Raw genomic sequence first — 22,372 nt, forward strand, 5'->3', positions numbered from 1 at the left:
TCACACAGTACCAGGAATCATGGCCTAGCCAAACTGATACACACATTTTTTGGGGGACATAATTCAAACCATGACAGACATCATGCTTGGTAAAGTGGAGGGTCATCGAAAAAGAGGAAGGCCCTCAACGAGATGGACTGACACAGCCGCTGAAACAATGGGCTCAAGCACAGCAATGATTGTGAGGATGGCGCAGGACCAGGCAGTGTTTTGTTCCATTGTACTAGGGTCACTATGAGTCGGAACTGACTTGACAGCACCTAACAACAACAACAACGCAGGATTTAGCATTTATTCAATAAATACCTGCATGCCTACTGTGAAACGGGATATAGCAATGAAAGAGACAGTTTCTGTCCTCAAGGACCTTGTGACTGCATCACAGAGGTAAGTCTCCAAAGAACAGAAGCACAAGGCAGAACATGATGGCTACAAAAGAGGATCACATACCACCAACGTATTATGTGTATATACTTCTTGTTGGGGAAAGTGGGGGGGGGAGATCAGGGACATTTAAACAGGCCTTGAGAGTTACAGGATTTTGCTAGATGAAGAGTATGAGTTATGAGCGGAGTACATGGAAAAACAACACCACCACCACCACGAACCCAGAAAAGCATGGGAAATGTTTGAGGCTTGAGTGCAAAATGGTAACTAATCCATTTTGGCACAGAGTAGAAGAGAAATGGGAGAATCAGCTGAAAACGTAAACTGGGGTCTCATCACAAGGAGCCTTCAATACCAGACAAACGTAGAGTTTGGACTGTTATATATAGGCAATGTTGTTGTTGTTAGCTGTTGTCGAGTCAATTCAAATTCACGGTGACCCCGTGTATGCAGAGCAGAACTGCTCCATAAGGTTTTCCAGGTTGTGATCTTTCAGAAACAATCACCAGGCCTGTCCTCCAAGGGGCTTCTAGGTGGGTTCAAACCGACAACCTTTTGGCTAACAGTGCTTAACCATTTGTCCCACACAGGGACTCCTTTATAGGCAATAAACAAAAGCAAACCCATTGCGTCGATTCTGGCTCATAATAACCCTACAGGACAGGGTAGAACTGTCCCGTAGGGTTTCCAAGGAGTGGCTGGTGGATTTGAACTGCCAATCTTTTAGTTAGCAGCTCAGCTCTTAACCACCATGCCACCAGGGCTTCTCTATAGGCAATAGGGCCTTCTAAAGGCTTATAATCAGGGAAATTACTGACTCAAGCTTCAGGAAGACTATTCAACACCTGTGAAGGACAGACTGGAGGAGAAAAGCTGGTAGCAGAGAGACTCAATTGAAGATTACTACAATTGCCCAGGAAAAAGAAAGGCAAACTAAAAAAGGCAGCAGTGAAAACAGTGAGAAGGCAAAGGTGCTAAATACTGTGGAGGGAGCAGTGAGAGGGCCTGGCAAATTGTTTGGATGTGGTGAGGGGAAAAGGAAAGGGAGAAATCAAGGATGCATCTAAGGCAGGGATCAGCAAACTATGGAACACGAGCCAAATCTGGCCTGCCGCCTGTTTTTGTACAGCCTGCAAGCTTAAAAATTTACATTTTTAAATGGTTGAGAGGAAAAAAAGATATTTTGTGACAAGTGGAAAGTCAAATTTCAGTGTTTACACATAAACTTTTATTGGAACATAGTCATACTCATTGGTTTATGTACTGTCTATCTGCTTTAGTGTTATAATGGCAAAGCTGAGTAGCTATGACAGAAACGGCATGGCCCACAAAAATGAAAATACTATATTTACTATTTCTCCCTTTACAGATAAAAAGTTTCTGATTTCTGATCTAAGGTTTTGATGATGGTGGACAGGGATGGTACTGCATTAACAGAAACACAAATCATCCAGTGGTATGGCTGGGTAAGAAAGACAGATGGTATCCACTTTGGAGCAGTTAAATGAGAAGTGTCAACAAGACATTTAAGTTAAAGGGTCCCAGCATAAAATGAAAAGATCATCCCATGTTGGGGCCCATGCACTCGCTGTTCCTTCTGCCTAGCACACTCTTCCTCCAGAACTTGACATATTCGTTACTCATCTTTCAGGTCTGAGCTCAAATGTCACTTCCTCAAAGAGGTAGTCCCTCTCCCACTCACCTTATCATTACCTCGCTAATTTTCTTTATTGCACTTATCATCATCTGAAATTATCTTATTTACATGTTTATCATCTTAAAATGTTGCTTGTTCCTTAGGGGCAGGGGCGTCTCTTGTTCTCCTGCAGCATCTCCAGCACCTTGAATACTACCTGCAGCTCAACCAGTACCCGGGGTCTTAGGGAGCAGGGAGGAAAGACTATTATTAAAAGGGACAACTGGAGCTCAGGTGAAAAGCGGATAATCTATACAGTTTTAGGAACAAATGAGATTTGCCATTCTCAGAACCTTCAGGAAAATCTTCATTCGGGGTAGAGGGGAGGTGAGAGAAAGAGAAAACACCCACAAGGAGAGCAAAGATACAGAGAGGGAGGAGGAAAGTACTGTGTCTCAGAAGCCAGACAGCAGTGGGTTTGGAGGACATGTTCCGGGGAAGTGGTTGGTCAGCAGCATCAGATGTTTTAGATAACAAGGAGCAAAAAAAAGGTATCAAAATGTGACAGCAAGAAGGTCACTGATGATCTTAAGGAAGCAGCCTCGAGAGTGCAGAGGTGGCAGTCAAATTGCAAAGGATTAAAGAATGAGTGGGTGGGAGGAAATGAAGGCTTTCAAGGCATTTGGCAAGAGTGGGGAGAGAGAAGAGGGGCTCCCAGGGGCAGCAGTGGGGGTGGGGGCAGTATTCATTCTTTCTTTTTTTCGTACAATGACATCACATCATGTCACTGCTTTGTTTAAAAGACTTCAATCTTCCCCCATTATCTTATGATAAAAGTCCAAAGTTTTTAATATTGCCCATAAGTCCCTGCTTGAACAGGTTCCTGCCTACTTCATCAGCCTATATCTTTGTCCTCTTTGATCTTGCTACAGGGTGTTGGTTCTACCTCAGGTCCTTTGCACATGCTGTTCTATTTGAAAAACCTCCTCATCTTCTTAGCCAAACGCTTTCATCTTCGAATTTTAATGTAAAAAAAACATATCACAGAGACCTTTTTTCTTACTGCAACCTACCTCTGCCTTAGAGCAAACCAGATACCCTTCCTGGTACTCAGCATAATTATAACAAATAGTTGCGTAATTACTGAATTATGGCCTTCCCTATTAGCAAGGAAGCTTCCTGAGGGCAGGAGCAAAACCTGTCTTAATCTCACATAATACATGCTCTATAGATAAACTGTTGAATAAAGATAAAAACATGAAAGCCTGAGAGCATTTTAATCTCAGCCAACTTGTGCATCACAGGGGCCTACTTCCTAAATCAACTATGCTTACATTTAATGTTCTGGCCATTCAGACCACTTCTGCCTTCCCCCTCCCACTTCCAACCAACCTGAGTGGATGGTCATTCATAATAATTTTTTTAAAATGGGGCTCTTTGGGGTTATCATTATACATCAAATGGTTTTCCCAGTAAGATAACTGATACACAGTAGTTAGTGGACCTGCCTAAAGCTTTACAGAATGGCTTTAAGTGAACAAAATCAGTCAGAATATTAAATCTAGTCATTGTAGTATCTTACTTATTTCAGTCTGTATTATGCGAATTAACCCCAAAACAGGTTTGCAGGTGTACCTGACAAAAGACCCAGTGCACCTCTTTAAAATATGAATCACAGCTATTTCCCTGTGTGTGACCCACTAAACTAGTTCAATAAGATTTTTCACTGGGAATATACACATTTGGCAGACTGAATTTTACTTTATTTTTTTCTTCTTCTGCCTTTTCTCTTAAGAAGGAGCCCTTGTGGCACAGTGGTTAAAGTGATTGACTGCTAACTGAAAGGTTGGCAGTTCAAAATTACCAGCTGCTCTGCAGGAGAAAGTTGTGGCAGTCTGCTTCCGTAAAGATTTACAGCCTTGAAAACCCTATGGGGTTGGAATCCATTGGGTTTTTCTCTTAAAAACCAAAAAAACAAATCCACTGCTGCCGAGTCGATTCTGACCCATAGCAACCCTACAGCACAAAGCAGAACTGCCTCACAAGGTTTCTTTCCAAGGCTGTAAATCTTAATGGAAGAAGACTACCACATCCTTCTCCCACAGAACGGCTGGTGGGTTCAAACTGCCAACCTTTCCCTTAGTAGCTGAGCAATGTAACCACTGTGCCACCAGGGCTCCTTATCTTTTCTCTTACCATACATAAAAGATTATTTTCAAATTCTACTAATTGAAAAAAATTACTATAAATTACAGCCTTGCCACAGTCTGAGAAGGCTTCAGACATAATTGTGCTTAATTGAATGAACTTGTCAGTTCTAATTCCCTTAAGCCCATCAGAAACAACTAAGAGTTACATTAATTACAAATTGTTCTTATCTATTTCTACGTTATATATTCAGGCCGGCCTGAGTTACCCAATGTACCTGAAGATAATAGAAGCGAATTTATATTTTAAATACCTACAGGACAATCTTTTTTACTGTTTGAGGTGGACTTCCCTACCCACTTCCCCTCCATATATCCAAATTAGAGAGTTTTGCTGTCTTCTTCTTTCTCAAATGGGAAGACAAGGAAAGACAGAGCTAACTCCTTTGCTCCCAAAGTGCATGGCATGATAATGATATCAAGAGCTCTTTTCCAACCACGTGGCAACTATTGTTCTTAAGAATTTGAATAATGCCCAGACCCAAGAAACCTGCTCAATATAAATATCACTGAGAAGGAAATAAGGATATATTAAAATATGATTAGAAGGAAGCACCGACTCATTGTACAAATTTATATTTTGGGTAAATCTTGCTTTAGGAAAACACGATATACGGAAATAGAAAATGAAAATGATAAAACAGGATTCAAGTGAAGCTGGACATATTTTTTAATTTTCTTAAACTCTTATAACTCCTTAAATAACAAAAGTCCCTGGAATTTTATCTGATTTATAAGGTTTTTCTTTCCACACAACCTGAAGACACCATTTTGCAAACATATGCCAGGTGCCTCTCAGTCAACAGCAGACCACTTGCTAAGTAAACTGTATCAGTGAAGGCAACACAGTAACATTATATTGATTTTCCCAGAAAGTCTAACATTCCTACAGCTGCTAATCAAAAGGTCAGCAGTTCGGATCTACCAGTGGCTCCTTGGAAACCCTATGGGGCAGCTCTACTCTGTCCTATTTGGTCACTATGAGTCAGAATTGATGCGATGGCAATGAGTTTGATTTGGTTAATGGCATTTAAAGTGGAAATCAAAGCACTTTTGTTTCTTGTTTTTCCTTAAAAACAAAGTAAAACCTAATTTATTAGTGCTTTCAGTGTTGCCTACATAAACAGTTCTAGATTTGAGGAATGGTTTCTTTAAGTGCCTAAACTTCTGATTCACCCATTTCTACTTGAAGTCTTTCTAATATAGAATATATCAGCTACTCTCTGTTGAGAATCTATTAATGTGCCACTTTCTTCCATCTCAAAATATACTGAATAAATTTAGCCTCTTTTTTAACAAAACAAACCATTTTTACCAATCATAAAAATAATAATGGCTAATAAATTTTTAGCTCATACCATATGCTTGTACCATTCCTAACTCTTTAGGTATAGTCATTCAATCCTCAAAACAATCCTAGAGGCAGGTGCCACCTTCACTTCCATTTTACAGATAAGAAAACAGAGGCATAACTTACCTAAGTTCTCACCCATACTCACTGTTGTCAAGTCAATTCCAACTCATAGTGACCCTATGGCACAGAGTAGAACTTCCCCATAGGGCTTCCAAGGCTGTAATCTTTACGGAAGCAGACTGCCACCTCTTTCTTCCGTGAAGGAGCTGGTGTGTCTGAACTGCAGAGCTTTTGGTTAGCAGCTGAGCACTTAACCACTGCACCACCAAGGCTCCTTTCTAAGTTCTCATAGCTGGGATCAAACCAGGCCATCTGGCTCCAAACAACAACAAAAAACCCCACTGCGTTGAGTCAATTCTGACTCATAGCAACCCTGTAGGACGGAGAACTACCCCATAGGATTTCTAAGGCTGTAAGTCTTTACAGAAGCAGACTGCCACCTCTTTCTCCCAAGGAGCAGCTGTTGGGTTCAAACCACAAATCTTTCAGTTAGCAGCCAAGCACTTTAACCACCGTGCCACCCAATGCTTCTGGTCTGGCTCCAGAGCCTCCAAAAACAATCAAAACAAAGGAAAAACCAGGCTAAAACACAATAAATCAGTCTTTCTACCTACAGGTGTAATAAGTTGACCTGATTTAGTCTCCCCCAGGTTCCCTGGATGACACGGTTAAGCGCTAGACAACTAGCGGAAAAGGTGGCGGTTCAAACCCACCCAGCAGCACCTCAGAAGACAAGCCTCGCAATCTGCTTCCGAAATGTCACAACCTTGAAAACCCTATGAAACGGTTTGACTCCGCACACATGTGGTCACCATGAATCGGAACTGACTCCACAGCAACGAACAACAACAGTCTCCCCGCAGCTGGATCCAAGTTGTTATTTATTGCCTTCTTTGCTGATAGCTTCTTCTTAGGCTTTGCAGAGCCAGCCTCCTTTTGCAGATGGCTCTTAAGTCTTCCCTGAAGAGTTAAAGCCTCTCTTGAAGAGCAAAGATTCCTCACTGGCTTTTCATTCTGATGAAAACCTCTTCTTTTAGTTCTTCCTGTAGCAAGCCTCTGTCAGCAGCTTCTCACGCTGCTACTACCCTCACCCACCACTTGCACACCTCCCAGCCCCTAAACGAGGTATCTTAAGTTGCCCTTTTCCACTAGAGACCTGAACTGTCTCACCTCATTTCAATTACGCTCACAACCTGACCTCTTCTTAATGGCTTGATCATCATTACCAACATCAGTTACTGTACTGTGTCCTGATAGTGGCACCTTGATAGGGTATTTACAACGGCATTTGCCCCTCCACCAAATGGCTCCAGACTGCTTCATTTTTGGGTTATGGGTCTGCTTTTCATAAACCTTCGACTCTTCTAAGGTAAAAATTAACACTGCTTCCCTCTGAGAATGAGCCTGCCTATATTCATCCTCTTAACTCCTGTCCCTTACATTTGTTGTATTTAATCTTCTATTGACTCGAAACCCAGTTAGATTAACTGTGGAAGAATTCTCAGTAAATTAAAAGCAAATGAAAGGTTTTACTCTACTATAAGGAAAGCACGTATGGACTTAGTGACATCTATTTTGGCTCTAAGCATTTTCTGTTTCCTTTAAACGCTCCGCTGCTAACCAAAAGGTTGGCAGTTCAAATCCACCAGTCACTCCTTGGAAACCCTATGGGGTAGTTCTACTCTGTCCAATAGGGTCGTTATGAGTCAGAATCAACTGGATGGCACGGGGGTAGTAGTCTTCTGGATAGTTAAAATTGGTGGTTAAGTGAAGAGCATATTCTGTGATGGGGAGGAGGAAATGAGTAGCACAGTGATCAGATAAAGGTGACCCCTGATAGAACATTCAGTGCCTCACAGTTGTTCCATTTGCTAACGATGTTATCCTTGAGTTCAAAACTTTGAATGGCTTCTACATCTTCTCTACTCATTCATTCAACACAAGGGACAGTCCCTGACCTCATGCTACTTACAGATTTGTGGTGAGAGTCTTCACAATCTGCCCTAATCTGCATTCCAGCCCCACCTCCATCCACTGCTTCCCAAGTGGAATCTACACTCTAATCACAGTGGCTGCCTCCAAGTTTGTTACCCACACCATATACATGCTTATCTTTGTACAGCTGCTCAAGCTGTATCTCTGCTTAGATCTCCTTCTCACCCTGAAACAGAACTCCTACTCATTCCTCAAGGCCCAACTCAAATGATGTCTCTTCAAAAATGCATTCAGCAAGGGCCCCAAGCAGGGTTAGTTCTCTTCAGGGGTCCTGGTGCTCTTAATTCTGATCACTATAGCAGCACCTACACTGTGTCATACTACACACAGCAGGTACCTTGCCATATAAACTGTCTTATCCATCTGCCAGGCACAGAGTAGATACCGAAGAAACGTTAGCGTATACAAAGAATGATTTAATCTGCAACATAAAAAAGAAAGGGGAAAAAAAAAGGAAGCTACTTCTTAGTCCTTGGAGCCCTGGTGGTACAGTGGTTAAGAGCTCGTCTGCTAATCAAAAGGTTGGCAGTTCGAATCCACCAGCTTCTCCTTGAAAACCCTCTGGGGAAGTTCCACTCTGTCCAATAGGGTAGCTATGAGGCAGAATTGACTGGATAGCAACGGGTTTGGTTTTTTTGGTTTCTTAGTTCTCACACTTTAAAGAAGCGCCTTGAAAGTTTTTAAGAAACATTTCACAATCACAAAGTAGAATTTACTCATTTGTATGTGTGTATAACTTGCAACTGCAAAACTCTGAATGAACAGACCCTAAGGGTAAACTCTATGAAGGCAGGGATTTTTGCCTGTTTTGTCCCATCTGTTTATTCACTCCTAGAATAGTCCCTGACTCATAGCAGGAGCTCAACAAATATCTGCTGAACGAATAAATGAATGAACAAAGTGCTGTGTGAATATATTACTATTAAATAAATTCAGTTATCACAGATTAAAAATATCCTAACAAAGACTAGCTTGTCTTCTGGCCAGGATAGACTTAACAGAAATTTGCCTTTTGCTTCTAAAACACGTCTTGCCTCAGGACTGGGCAATTTACTCACAGAGAACGAAGAATGTGCGCCCAATGCCAGCTGCAAAGAATCACACATCATAAAACCTTAAGACCTGAATGTATGATAGAGATGATGAGCTTAATGCTTTGTGCTTTCTTGTTGTCTCAAACTGCCAAAAATTCCGGTGCACTTGAGAGGAAACATAATCATAGGAAGTAGTTTCCTGCCCCTGAAACACGGTCTTTTCAACACAGCAGTTGTTTAAAACCCCATGTTACTGGAGGGTTTTTAAGACAGGAAGCAATAGTGGCACACCTAGCTGTGTACAGGGGGAGCAAAAAGCAGGGAGGAAACAACAGGCTGATTGAGAACATGGCTGGGAGATGAGTATGCAAAGTATAAAAACAATGAACCAATTTCTCTAATGTCTCCTATAATGAAATTTACCTTTACATCATAATCATCAGAAAAGAAAAAGGGTGGGCAAAGTAACAAGCACCTTCCTTTGTCACCAGCTGCTCTCCCCTTTTCCAATTTTAAAGCTCTTACAGAAAAGAAATTGTTAAGAATGTAACTGTCCTTAAATGGGAAAGGGAGCAGACCATAGATGGCTTTTTTTCTCTACTTTTTATTTTCCTGTATTTTCTACAGTGAGTTTTCTCTCTTGTTACGATGAGAAAATGGCCTTTATGTTTTAAAGAAATTATAGAGCTAAAAAGTTTATGTTCTAATAATACGCAAACTATACTAAATAAAAACTTGACCAAAAAAATTGAATAACAATTCAATAATAGCAAACCATCCAACCTGCCTTTTACTCAACCTATTGCCTTAACCCCTTCTCCCCACCTCCCCAACTACCAGCATATCTTTCTAACAATTCATTTATAACAAAGTATCTTCATAATAGTTACAATTTGTGTAGTACTTCACAGTTTCTATGCATTATACATGCTTTATTTATCTGATTTCCCATAACAACTCTGTGAAACAACCAGAGGTGGATATTTTTATTTCCATTTTACAATGAGGTAAATAGGTGCCTGAAGTAAAGCAATTTGCCGTGACAGGAGCCCAGATCTTGTTTCTCACCAGGTATTCCAAAACAGGATTTGTCAACCTCAACATTACTGATATTTTGAGCCAGATGACTATTTGTTCTGGGAGGCTGTCCCACGCACTGTAGATGTTCAGCAGCATCCCTGGCCTCTACTCACTAGATGCCAGTAGTACCACACCCTCCCACATATTGTAACAACCAAAAAAGTCTCCAGAAACCGCAAATGTTTCCTTAGGGACAAAACTCCCCAGCTGAGAACTGCTGGTCTAAAAGAATCTGCAAGGTTCTTTCTGGCCCCTCTGTTCTATAACAAGGCTCCATACATACTGTTGAACCACCATAAATCACAGAGTATCAGATGCTGCTTGCTCAGCAAGATTCAGTTATAATTAAGCAATTCCCCATCCACTTAAAAGAACTGTTTTAAACATGGAAATGAACAAGAAATTTTTTTTTGATGCATATTCACATCTCAGACAAAAAACCTTCTAAAAGCACATTATCTCAGAACATCAGAAGGATATACAGAATATGTGTGTTTAGGGGAGGAAAAAACACTTAGAGGAATCAGAATCAGAAAACGAAGATCTTGGCCTTTGCTAATAAACCTTATTGATACAATCATACCTTAGTGTCCCCTCTATTTTGTTGTTGTTGTGTGCCATGGAGTCAATTCTGACTCCTAGTGACCCTATAAGCACAGACTAGAACTGCTTCATAGGGTTTCCTAGGCTGTGATCTTCATGGGAGCAGATCACTAGGTCTTTTCTCGAGAGGAGCCACTGATGGGTTCAAACCACTGACCTTCTGTTAGCAGCAAAGTCCAAGTACAACCATTGTGGGCCAGGGCTCCCTGTCCCTTCTATAAAAATGGGTATAAACCTACACATATTCTCAATGCTTGCTTCAGCTGGGTTTCTGGTCAATTAAATGGGTTGCTTCACGCTGTTTAGAAGAAATGGAGGGACAACTTTGTAATAATATTAGCATTTGTAGCTGGTTGTCTGCAGCTGAAACTACTAGTGTTGTGAACCCAGAACCTATTTAGAAGCACTCAGTTTAAGTTTCTTCATGCCATTTAATCTAAGTCTCTATTCCTGCAAAAACAACCCCACCCTCAAAATTCCTTATTTTCACCAGATTTTTTTAAAGCAATGCCTGAATTGAAAAGATGTTGCAACCTAATTCCCCTGAACAGCTTAGACAGACTTTAATGAGACAGGTATCCTAATTCATTTCCTACCTTAAATCTAAATAATCTTAAATCTTAAATAATCAGAGAGATAATTACAAGAGTATAGTATTTGCCAAACTGATATTAAAATTGCATAAATTACAGCACACTGAAGTTTAGTTATATTTTGGGAAATGTCTGAACTATTTTACCTATGTATAACTTTTGCACTCTATCTTTGTTTCTCAATGGTTAAGTAAATAGCATATTTCAAAATAGGGGGGAAAATTTAAACAGATTTTATTCAATGTGGAGAGTCACACTGCAGTCTTGGTATTTAAAAAAAATTGTAGCTATTTAGAGAAACTGAAATAAGATACAGTGAAAGTGCTTAATTAATGTGATATATACTATTAAAAAGACGTTGTGATTATTTCTAATTATAATGCCCACAATCACTCAGGAATGACATATTTATGTCTTTAAATGTGATCTGGATCTATACATGGGAGACATCTTCTCTGTATTACAAAGCATATTCTACCAGAAGTGTCTGGTACCCTAACGGTCTCCATTAACCTTCACCACAAAGTACAAAGGAACACACTGATCCTTCAACAAAAAAGACTCCCTCGTCTAAGAAAACATCGGGGTCACCAAAAGCAAAAGCCAGAAAACAACACAAGAGGAGGCTTGAGAAAGGGAGCGATTTAACCAATATAAAATGCTCAGCTTAAAATAATTTTTTTTCACTGAGTGTTATGTCCATCCATAACTCAAATCCTTTTCTTAAAAAATAGCCAACAATCAGACTCCATGATCTATTCTGTTTCTGCATTATACTCATCTACTGAAAGTTTTTAATAATTTCCTCTCTGAAAGCAGTAATGACAATTTTATATCACTGTAAACTTCTGTCAGTGAGAGAAAAACCCTATGACCAAAACAAAAAAAAAAAGTGTTAATAACATGTATACTGATGTATCCAACCAGGGGTAGAAGACGCTCACAGCCATGTATTAAGATAAGTCGCATAGAGGATGAGGTCCCCTTCCCCAGGCACACACAGAAAATCACGGGAATATGCCCTCAAAAATAATGTGTTCACAAACACCTGGCAATAATCAAACCTTTTACTAGTCTCCTGGAGAAGCTCTTTGGTAAACACCGTCCAAGAAGCTCACATACCTGGAACCTTGGGAGTGACTTTGGAGGGGTATTTATTTGTCCTGCTTAAGCGAATCTCTCTCTGATGCTCCAGGTCGGCAACCAAGCTTGGATGGGATCCCAGGAATCAGACAGGGAGCCAGAGACCTCCCTAGTTTTGGTTTCTCAGTCCCTTTACTGCAGAATTCGCAATTCCAGAGTGACTGTCCCTCACCTCACTCTTCCCCGCTCCTCCTGCCCAGGGTGAGTCTTTCGCCCTTCTCGCTGGCTGCCTGGAGCCAGGGTCCTAATAGAACCTAAAAGGGGAGAGGACGTTTCCTGAGTCCACGGACGTCCCCCATAAACACGACCCCCAAATCCCAGAAACTTTCCCTCGCTGAGATGGCAAGGAAGAAAAACTGCTAAGACCCTCAGCATCCACCTGGAGGTTGGAAAAAAATCATCTTCTCTTTCTCCACCCCCCTCTCGTCGCCCCCCCTCACCCCCGGCAATTCTGCCACTGAGCTGGCGGTCAAGTTCTCGGTGCAACAAGCGAGGAACGTCAAACCTCAAGCCCGCTCCTGTCTCTTAGGGTGGTATAAACAGGATGTCAGACAGCGCGTTCCGGGCTTGTTTATGAAAACTTGATGTGCTCTCTCGGGGAGGTGGCGGCGAGGCTTAACCTTTCCCGTCCCGGCCTGGAGCCCCCGTCACCAGACCTCCCAGCCGCCGGCCGGCTCCTCTCGACTGGAAATCCCCCGCCGTCCTCGCCTGCGCCCGCACCCGCACGTCCCCACCCCGCCGGGGCCCACCGAGTCCAGCGCGGAGTCCGCGGAGCGGCCCGGGGTGCGCGACGCGCGAGGTGCGAGAGTGACGGCCGTGCCTCCCGCCAGCGCCGGGCTCCGCGCCCCTTGCAATACAGCCCACGGTCCCCAGGCTTCTCCACCTCCCTCCGTGACACTCACCACTTCCGTGTGTTCCTGGGCCGGGCGGCTCCGGGTCGCTGAGCAGGTCGGGGTCGGGCGGCCGGCTCACTAGGCGGCCAGCCCCGGGGGCCCCGGCGTGCGCGCGCCCGGGGCTGAGGAGGGGGCGCGAGGAGAGCAACTAGGGCTAGGACTCAGGCCCGCGCCGTCTTCGGCTCCCGGCTACTCGGAGGCCGCCGCGGCCTGCGATGGGCGACGAACCCGCCTCCTGCCCCGCCCCGCGGCCGGCCCCGCCTCCCCGCTCGCTGCCGGCCCCGCCTCCTCGTGACGTCACGAGCGGTAGCCCCGGAAAGGAGGGGCGGGGGCCACGGTCGCCAACGCCTCCGCACGCGACCCTGCGCCTCCAGTCTTCAGCCTTTCCGCCCGCCCCCATCCGGCTTCGCTTGCACCCACACCACTATGTCGCCTGTTTTTATCCGGTTTTCTAGAAACACCAACCTAAGAATGAGAAATCAGCCAGCCCAGGAAGCAAAATTGTCAGGATTTGGCTATAGATTGACCCTTCCCGAGTTTGGAGTCCCCGTCATCACATCCTTGTAACTTGGACGCATTTATCACATTTCTCCGTTACACCTCTGCACCTTGCCCCAACCGAGTAAAAGATGAGCACTTGACTAACAAGAATTTAACAAATCCTCGAACTTGGACAAATTACTTCAGATTCAACCCATTGCGTTAAAAACTCTAATTTATAATATTGTTATAAACTAGCATTCATTGATCCTAATGTGTGTGGGTTTCAATTTTTACTAATAATCCCTCAAAGTAGGTATTGTCCCACTTTTACCCCTGGCGAAACAAATCGAGGCTTAAGTATTTTAATCAAGGCCATACTGTAGCTAGGATTCATACCCAGTAGCCCATCCATGGCCAAATCTGACAGTTTTACCTCCTAAATATCTCTCTAGTCCGTTCGCTTCTCTAAGTGTTCGACGAGGTTGTCCAAGCTGCCACTCTCACCTGAAGGACCACAATAAACTTAAATTTTTGCTCTAGACCCCATGAATTCTTCACTGTGAGCTTTTAAAACTTCAAATCTGTTCTACTCACTCCCGTGCTTAAAAAAACCTTTCAGTGCCTTTCCCCTGACAATCCTTGAACAAAATCCTCCTAGACCATGCATGGTCAAACTTCTTCAGCTTCAGGTCACTGTGAACTGAGACTGCCTCAGCTGCCCTGACTCCACTAACTCTGCTGGACAGCCTTTGATGACCCGGGGGACTACTGTAATTTACTTCATCCTGAGCAAGAAGTGCTGGGTGTGGTGTGTAGTAAGTGAAAAGGGCATTAGAATGTAGGCTTCTGGATTTTAGGTCTGGCTGCCACCATTCATGGCATAGTGGTTAAGAGCTCGGCTGCTAACCAAAAGGTCAGCAGCTGGAATCCACTAGCCGCTCCTTGGAAACCCTATGCAGCAGTTCTACCCTGTCCTATAGGGCTGTTACGAGTCGAAATCGACTCCTTGGCAGCAGGTTTTAGCCACCACTAACCACCTGTTACCTTGAGCAATTCGCAGTTTACTCATAAAAATTGAGGAGCAGACTAGATGATCTAGATTATCTTCCAAGTGCACTCTGGAAGGAAGTAGGAGAGCTAACAGAGAAGACAGGAGAATCAGTTAAGGAGGGACGTGGCCCAGCTGCTTGCATTGTGGGCATTTGTGGACATGTCTCGCCTACCATATACTGTGAGCAACTCAGAGCTGTTTGGATCATTTTCCTAACCTGAAAAATAGGGATAATACCTTCTATGCTGAAGGTGAACTAATATAATACACTGACGGGCACATAGCACGGACTCGGTAAATCGTAATGATTATAACTGGCTGGGCCTTAACACGTGGAAGGGAGCAACATGAATGGAAACAGACAAGAACTTCATTTCAAGTGAGGCAAAGGGTAGAAAGAAAAGAAAGTTAGGAAGGCAGCAAGGAACCCAATGTGCTCAAGAACTCATCTGGAGGCTCTGCAAGGCTGATGAAGTAGAATCGGGGAGAGGGGGTTGACTGAGTTTAGATCTGAGTCGCCTGGATTCAGAGAAAATTGCACTAGGTCCTGAGGATTCAGAGAAAAAATACTGAGTTTCTGACTTCTAGATGCTTGCTGCACGGTGAGGGGAGAGAGACAAGTGACAATTCAGAGTGATTCATGCTCCTCAAAGGATGACCGCAGAGGAGCATCACCCAAACCAGCCTGAAGAAGTCAGAGGAATTAGCAGATAAGTCACAGAAGCCAGGAAGGACGTGGCATGCTGGACAGTAACAAGCATATGCTATATAAACAGGGAATGACAGAAAATGAGCCTCATGCAAAAACTTTTGCCTAAAAGAAATAGGGTGATTTGAGGGATTTAAGCAGATTTTTATTTTAGAAGAGTCACTCTAGGGCAGGGTTTCTCGACCTCAGCACTATTTACATTTTGGGCTGGAAAATTCTTAGTTGTGAGGGGCTGTCCTGAGCATTGTAGGATATTTAGCAGCATCCCTGGCCTCTACCCACTAGATGCCAATAGCACTTCCTCCACCACCACAGTTCTGACAAACAAAAATGCCCTTAGATATTGCCAAACGTCTCCTGGAGGGGGGAAACGACACTTACTATGAACCATTTATCTAAGGATAGTGTGGACAATAGACTGGAGGGCAAAGAAATTAATTACATAGTATTGTAGGACTGCAGGAGTCCCTGGGTGGTGCAAACAGTTAACACTACTAACTGAAAGGTTAGAGGTTCAAGTCCACCCACAGGCTTGGAAGAAAGGCCTGGCAATCTACTTCTAAAAAACCAGCCATTGAAAATCCTATGAAGCAAAGTTCTACTCTGACACACATAGGTTGCTATAAGTCAAAATTGACTCTACAGCAACTGGTAGAACTGCAAGACAGAAGTTACAAGAGCCATATCTGAAGCAGTAGACTGGGGAGGGACAGAAGGGAAGATGCGAAAAGCCTGAGGTGATAGAATAGACAGTGCTTGGTAATTGATTAGCTGTGAGTGCTGACGCAAACGAGAGGACTCTCACATGACTCCCAAATTTTCTGAATTGGTTAACAAGTTGATCAACTAACATAGATGAAAAATTCGATTTTATGTTTGAGAGTAGAAATGTTTTTTAAAGTCACTTTGTAGGGTTGCTATGAGTCAGAATCAACTAGATGGCAACTTTTTTTTTTTTTTTCCTATAGAGGATATCTATGATACAGGAGACAGACAATAGTACAAAAAGGGAGAAAAAGTATTTCCTTCTAACATGTAATACATGACACGAAACCTGCAAACCCTCTATAAATATTCATGTAAATTGAATGAAACCAAATGTAATTAAGTAGAAACCTCTTACCAGGAAATTCTCTTTAAAAAACAACAACAACAAAAAAAAAAAAACCAATAGTCATGCAAACAATAATCATATGTAATTTAGAAAGCATTCTCAAAATAATTGCTGGTGGATGTCATACATAAATCTTCATCAAAAGAACATTTGCTTACCAGTATATTTCTCTGCAAAAGATATTGCCTAGATTACAATGGGAAAACAGATTCAAACAATGAATGAGATTTGCCTTTAAAAGGCTGTAATAAACAAAACTAAACTAAAAATTCCATCATACAAATCATATAATTCAATTACAAAAAGTTAGAAACTGGAAAAGAGAGATAAATGATCTGTATAATCTTGCAACCCTAATATAAACAGTTATATATTTTCTTGCAGCTATTTTTCCGTAGGCATGTTTTAATATACATGTAATCAAAGTGTACATGTAATTCTGCAACTTACTCTTTAAACTTAATTTTAATTTATAAACATTTTTCCATGTTACTATACAAGTTTTCATAACCATCATCTTAATGGCTACATAATATCCCATGGAGTAGTATAATTTATTTTCCAGTTACCTATAGTTGATTCCTTTCTGTTCTTGTTGTTTTATAAATAAAGAGGTATTGAACTTCTCCATACAAATAACTTTTAAACAATAATTAAATATTAAATTAGATATTTAAGATTTAAATAATTACCTTAGAAGAGATTCACAGAAATAGGATTATTGAATCAAATGGACAGAATATTTTTAGATTCTTGATTCATACATTCATATTGCCAAGTTGCTTTCCAAGAAGTTTCTACAAATTTACATTGCCCTGAGAAATGCATACCATTTCAAGTTCAACAGGAGTGCACACTATAATTTTTTAAATTGTTTGTACCCGTAACTTATTAAAAATGCAACTTGTTGCTTTAATTTTGAATTCCTATGATTATTAAAGATATTAATCATTTTGCATATGCTTTCTCACTAGTTGCTATTTTTTCTTTTTTCTTTCTTTTTATCAATGTCTGTGTATGTGAAAGACAGGCAGAGAGGGAGGTCTCATTTTGTCCTTTGCCCACTATCTACTGGCAAATCTATCATCTTAGTGTCTTCCATCAATCTGAAATCATGAAATCTTTAATAAAGATAGCAATGTTTTATCTGTCATACTCTGATAATGTATTTTTCCAACATATTATTTGCCCTAAAAAAATTATAGTTGCAAAAACTTTCCATTTTCTTGTAGTCAAGTATGTTGAATTGTTGTAGGTTTTTGTTTGTTTTCATTGTGATTTTATCTGGGCTTCTTTAGAAGGTCATCCTCTCTCCTTAGGTTAAATAAATGCAAATGACAAATATTTTTCGAGTACCAACTATGTGCCAGGCACTATTCTGCACTGCAAATACAGCAGTGAAATGAGACAGACAAGGTACCTCATGGAGGGGGATGGTTGAAAACAAGAAAATGAATAAATCATTAGAATAATGATAGTGATATATGCTAAGGGAAAAAAATGATTTAAGAGAGAGTATGAGGGTGAATGGCAGAAATGTTCATTCTATATTACTCTAGGTTTTCTACAGTTTAATGTTTCCAATATTCAACATTAAAACTATCTAAAATTTTCATGGAATGTCTGAGGTGTCTAAATTGCTATTTTTTAAATTAAGATTGTCATTTACATTAAAAAATATAGTTTTCAATAAATTTTCAACCTTTACTTAGCAATCTTTTTCCTCTCCCCACCCTCCAAAAACGGAAAAGTCAAATCAAATGTTAAATCTTTTACCTCTAAACTATGCTTAGACAGTATATGCTCACCAATCCATTGAATGAGGTTCCACTTAAGGTGGGGTAATTATTCCATGTACAAGAACAAGATCCTTTCCCTTTGCTTATATTATGCAAACCATTGTTGGCTGCCATCAATCAAGTCAGCAACTGACTCATGGTGACCCCATGCACAATGGAACAAAATGCTGCTTAGTCCAGTTCCATCCATATGATCTGTTGCAGATAGGACTCTTGTGATCCACAGGTTTTCATTGGCTAATTTTTTGAAAGTGGATGGCCAAGCCTTTCTTCTTACTCTGGAAGCTCTGCTGAAACCTGTTTAGCATGATGGCTACCCCCAAGCTGCCACCAAAGGACAAGTGGCAGCTGTGCATGAGGTGCACTGGAAAACAGTAGGTCATCCAAAATACTTATCCATAATGACAGATTGAAAGTAAGAAAAGGAGTCTAATTACATGGGAGTGGGAAGGAAAGAGAATGTACTCAAATTTTTATCCTGAAGGCATCATGCAAGATTTATAGTAAAATCTCAGTAGATATTTGCTAAAGGTATAATTCAGTGAAATAAAAAAATGCAAAAAGCAAATGAATCATACACATATGGCTATGAGCTTAAAATCTTTTCAGACTTAAATTATTGAAGGAATACTGCACACAGTAGAACTCTGGTGCCTCTATCAGACGTTTGATACAGTATTGGTACTGCTCTAAAAGTATTGCTTGAGAAAAAACCTAGGTCCTGATTGGAGAACTTCCTCAGACCACTTCCAGAAGAGATGAGGTGCATCCTCCTCAGATACTTCAATTCTGATAAGAAGATGTCAGTGCTGCCCTCAGCCTAACTGTCCCCAGGCAGTATGGCTGAGTGGTTAAGATGCCTTTGGATTCATATGGACCTAAGTTTGAATTCCAGTTCTGCCGCTTATTAGCTGTGTACCCCAGGCAAATTCTTAGTTAATCCTCAGTTTCCTCATATAGAAATTGGATTCATACTATGCAGTCCATTTACCTCAATAAATGCTTGTGACGACTAGATAAAAAGGTATATACAAACTCATTATTACTACTACATTGTGGTACGTGGACATGTACTTAACTAGCTAGCATCTAGCTGGGGAGGATGCATTAGTTCAAGTCCATCAAGAAGCAAATATGACCATCCCTCTGTCAGTTTGTCATACTATTGTGGACTGCATGTTGCCGTGATGCTGGAAGCTAGGCTACCGGTATTTCAAATACCAGCAGGGTCACCCATGGTAGACAGGTTTCAGTGGTGCTTAGAGACTAAGACAGATTAGGAAGAAAGGCCTAGCAATCTACTTCCAAAAATTAGCCAGTGAAAACCCAATGGATCACAACAGAATATTGTCTGATGTAGTGCTGGAAGATGAGCCCCCTAGGTTGGAAGGCACTCAACACCGTCAGCCTTCCATGTCACCCAGTATATGGAGCAGTATTCCTGGGAGTGGAATGTGTTGCTTCAAGAAATGACAGAGGACTACCAGGTGCTGTGCTTCCGTCTTTGTAGTAGAGGATGCAAGATACAGCAACTTTTCTTTTACTTTGGACGATATATCCCTGCATGCCGCTGGCCACTAGACCCCTAAAAACTCACTGAAGTGGCAATTCTCTGACTCTTCATAGGGTTTATCTCTCTCTGCAGCAGCCTCCAGCATAACTCATCCTGTCTGATCAGCATGATTCTACTGAAGTGGTGGATCAGCTGGATGTACTGAGGGATGTCCAGATGGTCCAGATCTCTTCAGAAGATATTATGACAGTAGGTAGGAGAGTTAATATAACCCTGGGGCAAAAGCTACAAATGAATATTGTTATCTGACCCATGTGAATGCGAACTGCTTCTGTTCTTCTGTTCTAATCAGAATGGAAAAGCATGCATTTGCCAAAATCTGAGGACTTATTAATCTGCTCTAGCAATAAGATCACATCTGGCACAGCAGCTACCTACAGTGGATCATGCTACTACTTTGTTGAGTTTTCCCGTATTCATCCAGTTTCTGCAGGGACCAGACTAGCAAATTAAATGGAGATATGATGGGGACCACTATTCCTCCATTTTTTAGATTCTTATGGTGGCACTAATCTCTGCCATTTTCCTGAAATGACACTGTTTTTGATTTATTATTGTGGCCGAGGTGGGGAAAGGGAAGTTGCAGTGTTTTCCCCTTTGCCTTCCCTGCTATCATAGCTGTTAACCCACAGGCCAAGGACCCAATATAAGAGTTACTCCAACTGCCAAGTATATCAGTTCTAATTATACATTGGGGAACTAGGGAAAGACTACCAGGTAGATCCGCAGACCCAATGAGCACACTGTGAGACAGACTTGAGCTAGATCCCCATAAGTCACCACTATAATACAGAAGCCGTGATGATGCTTTGAGTTGCCCAATATCATTGTCAACTCAGACTCTGCATCCAAGAGTCCTCAGAATGTTTGGGTATTCCCTTTTCTCCATTGCATAGTCATCCGAGTAAAAGGTCATTGGTCCCTTAGTGAAGGACTGAGAGAATAGTTACAGTATATCCTTGCCATAGGGTTGCAGGGTTCTCTATCCCAGGGACCCAGCAACTTCTTCAATGGGTTCCAGATCCAAAATGGGATGAGATCCAGGATCTGGGCAAAAGATTGTGACTTTTTATTGAGGTGACCACCCTAGACCTCATGTTCCTCCATTCTTGTCTTTTTTCTTTTTTGTAGACTTTAAGTAGCACCTTTGTTGGCTACACATTTGCCCATGGGGATCTTATATTCTATTAACCATCTACACAATTCATGCCCCTTTGGCTACCCCTCCAACCTTGCTGGTTATTATGGTAATTCTAGCCTCCTGGCGTCTGGCAGTTAAGCACTTCCATTTGGCCTCTATTACTTGGAAAGGGTCCCATCATGCTTATGGCTATTAAGGAGCCCAGCTCTGGGACCATCTCCTATTGTGAGCCCTGGTCTGCAGAGGAGGCTGCCACTAGCTTCTTGGCAATGCCGGTCCCCTTCTCACCAGCGTGTTCATAATATCCATGGTGAATGATGTGTCCTTTGGGTCTCCCATGGAATATAATCCTCTGGTGGGTCTTTTGGTTTCACATAATATTTCCATTTTAGCATGCCCCTTTCCTCAACCTATATATGCTTCTACTATCTGCCAGGGAAAATCAGGCTTCTCCACTTCACTCAGATTTGACCATCACTTTTTTCATGCTTCTAAGAGCCACCTACAGTGCATTTGCTTCATTCTCTAGGGTTCTTGCTAACAGGTTAAATTCTGTGTCCTAAAAAAATGCCCTTAGGTCTCAGCTCCAGAAATAGCTATACTTCTCTTGGGCAAGGGTGCTGTCACTGTATTTTTCTCTTTGTTAGGAAGTTCAGAATCATTTTTAGTTATATGTCCATTAAATATACAGGAACTTATAACATGTACTTTATGTACATTATAGCAGCTCCATCTTATTTCCTTTCACTCATTTGCAGTTCACACTGAATCTCTTACCTTGTTCAATACTCTATTTGCCCAGCACTGTGCTAAATACATGTGTATTGTCTCATTTAGTCCTGGCTTCTCTTATCATGGAATCTTGAGCAAGATACCAAATTTCTAGAAGCCTTCATTCCTCACCTGTGAGAATAATCAATGTCAACTTCAAATAGTTATCATGAGAATTAATAATGATAGTTAACATTATTGTTATTAGCGGCACACAAATGTTTTTGCCTAAAGTAATAAATCAAAAATCTGATATAATTATTTTACAGGATTGTCAATGTAATAATTTCTGAAAAGATAAACATCAGCTTTTATACAAACACTCAACATACACAGCATAATAGTATTACTAATCTTATTAATTACGGCTTTAATCTAATTGAAGGCTTTTGTGGTTCTTGTAATTAACAGCAATATAACAGGATCAATAAAGTTAAGACATAATGAGTGTCCTTATAAAAGGGCTCATTTACGTTTTTTATAAGACAAATGAGATGATGGTCCCCTCTGAGGGCAGTGAGCCCAAAGATGCTTTGTTTCAAAATTTATTCAGTTTTACAGGAACGCCAGACTGCTTTAGACTGACTGACTAGCTACAATAATGAGGCTTATTCTACTCCTGGGGCTTAGTATATCGCATTAATAATTAAAACGCTTGGTGAGGAAACGCTATTTTGACAACCAAGCTTGGTGCCCTGGAAAGACCACTGGATCAGAAAGCGGGAGACCCAAGGGGTAGTCTGAGC

General features: G+C 41.4%; 1 protein-coding gene across 1 annotated transcript in view; it reads right to left on the minus strand.

Moving 5' to 3' along the window:
* The window catches only part of JAK1 (Janus kinase 1), a 144,029-nt gene extending 130,813 nt beyond the window's left edge, over positions 1 to 13,216 (minus strand). Inside the window, exon 1 of the mRNA XM_004369020.2 lies at positions 12,995 to 13,216. The gene's annotated coding sequence lies outside the window, so the exon portion shown is untranslated. The remainder of the gene's footprint in view (positions 1 to 12,994) is intronic.
* Between the last annotated feature and the right edge of the window lie 9,156 nt (positions 13,217 to 22,372).

This window comes from Trichechus manatus, unplaced genomic scaffold (genome assembly GCF_000243295.1).
Source record: "Trichechus manatus latirostris isolate Lorelei unplaced genomic scaffold, TriManLat1.0 scaffold00003, whole genome shotgun sequence".
Taxonomy (NCBI): domain Eukaryota; kingdom Metazoa; phylum Chordata; class Mammalia; order Sirenia; family Trichechidae; genus Trichechus; species Trichechus manatus.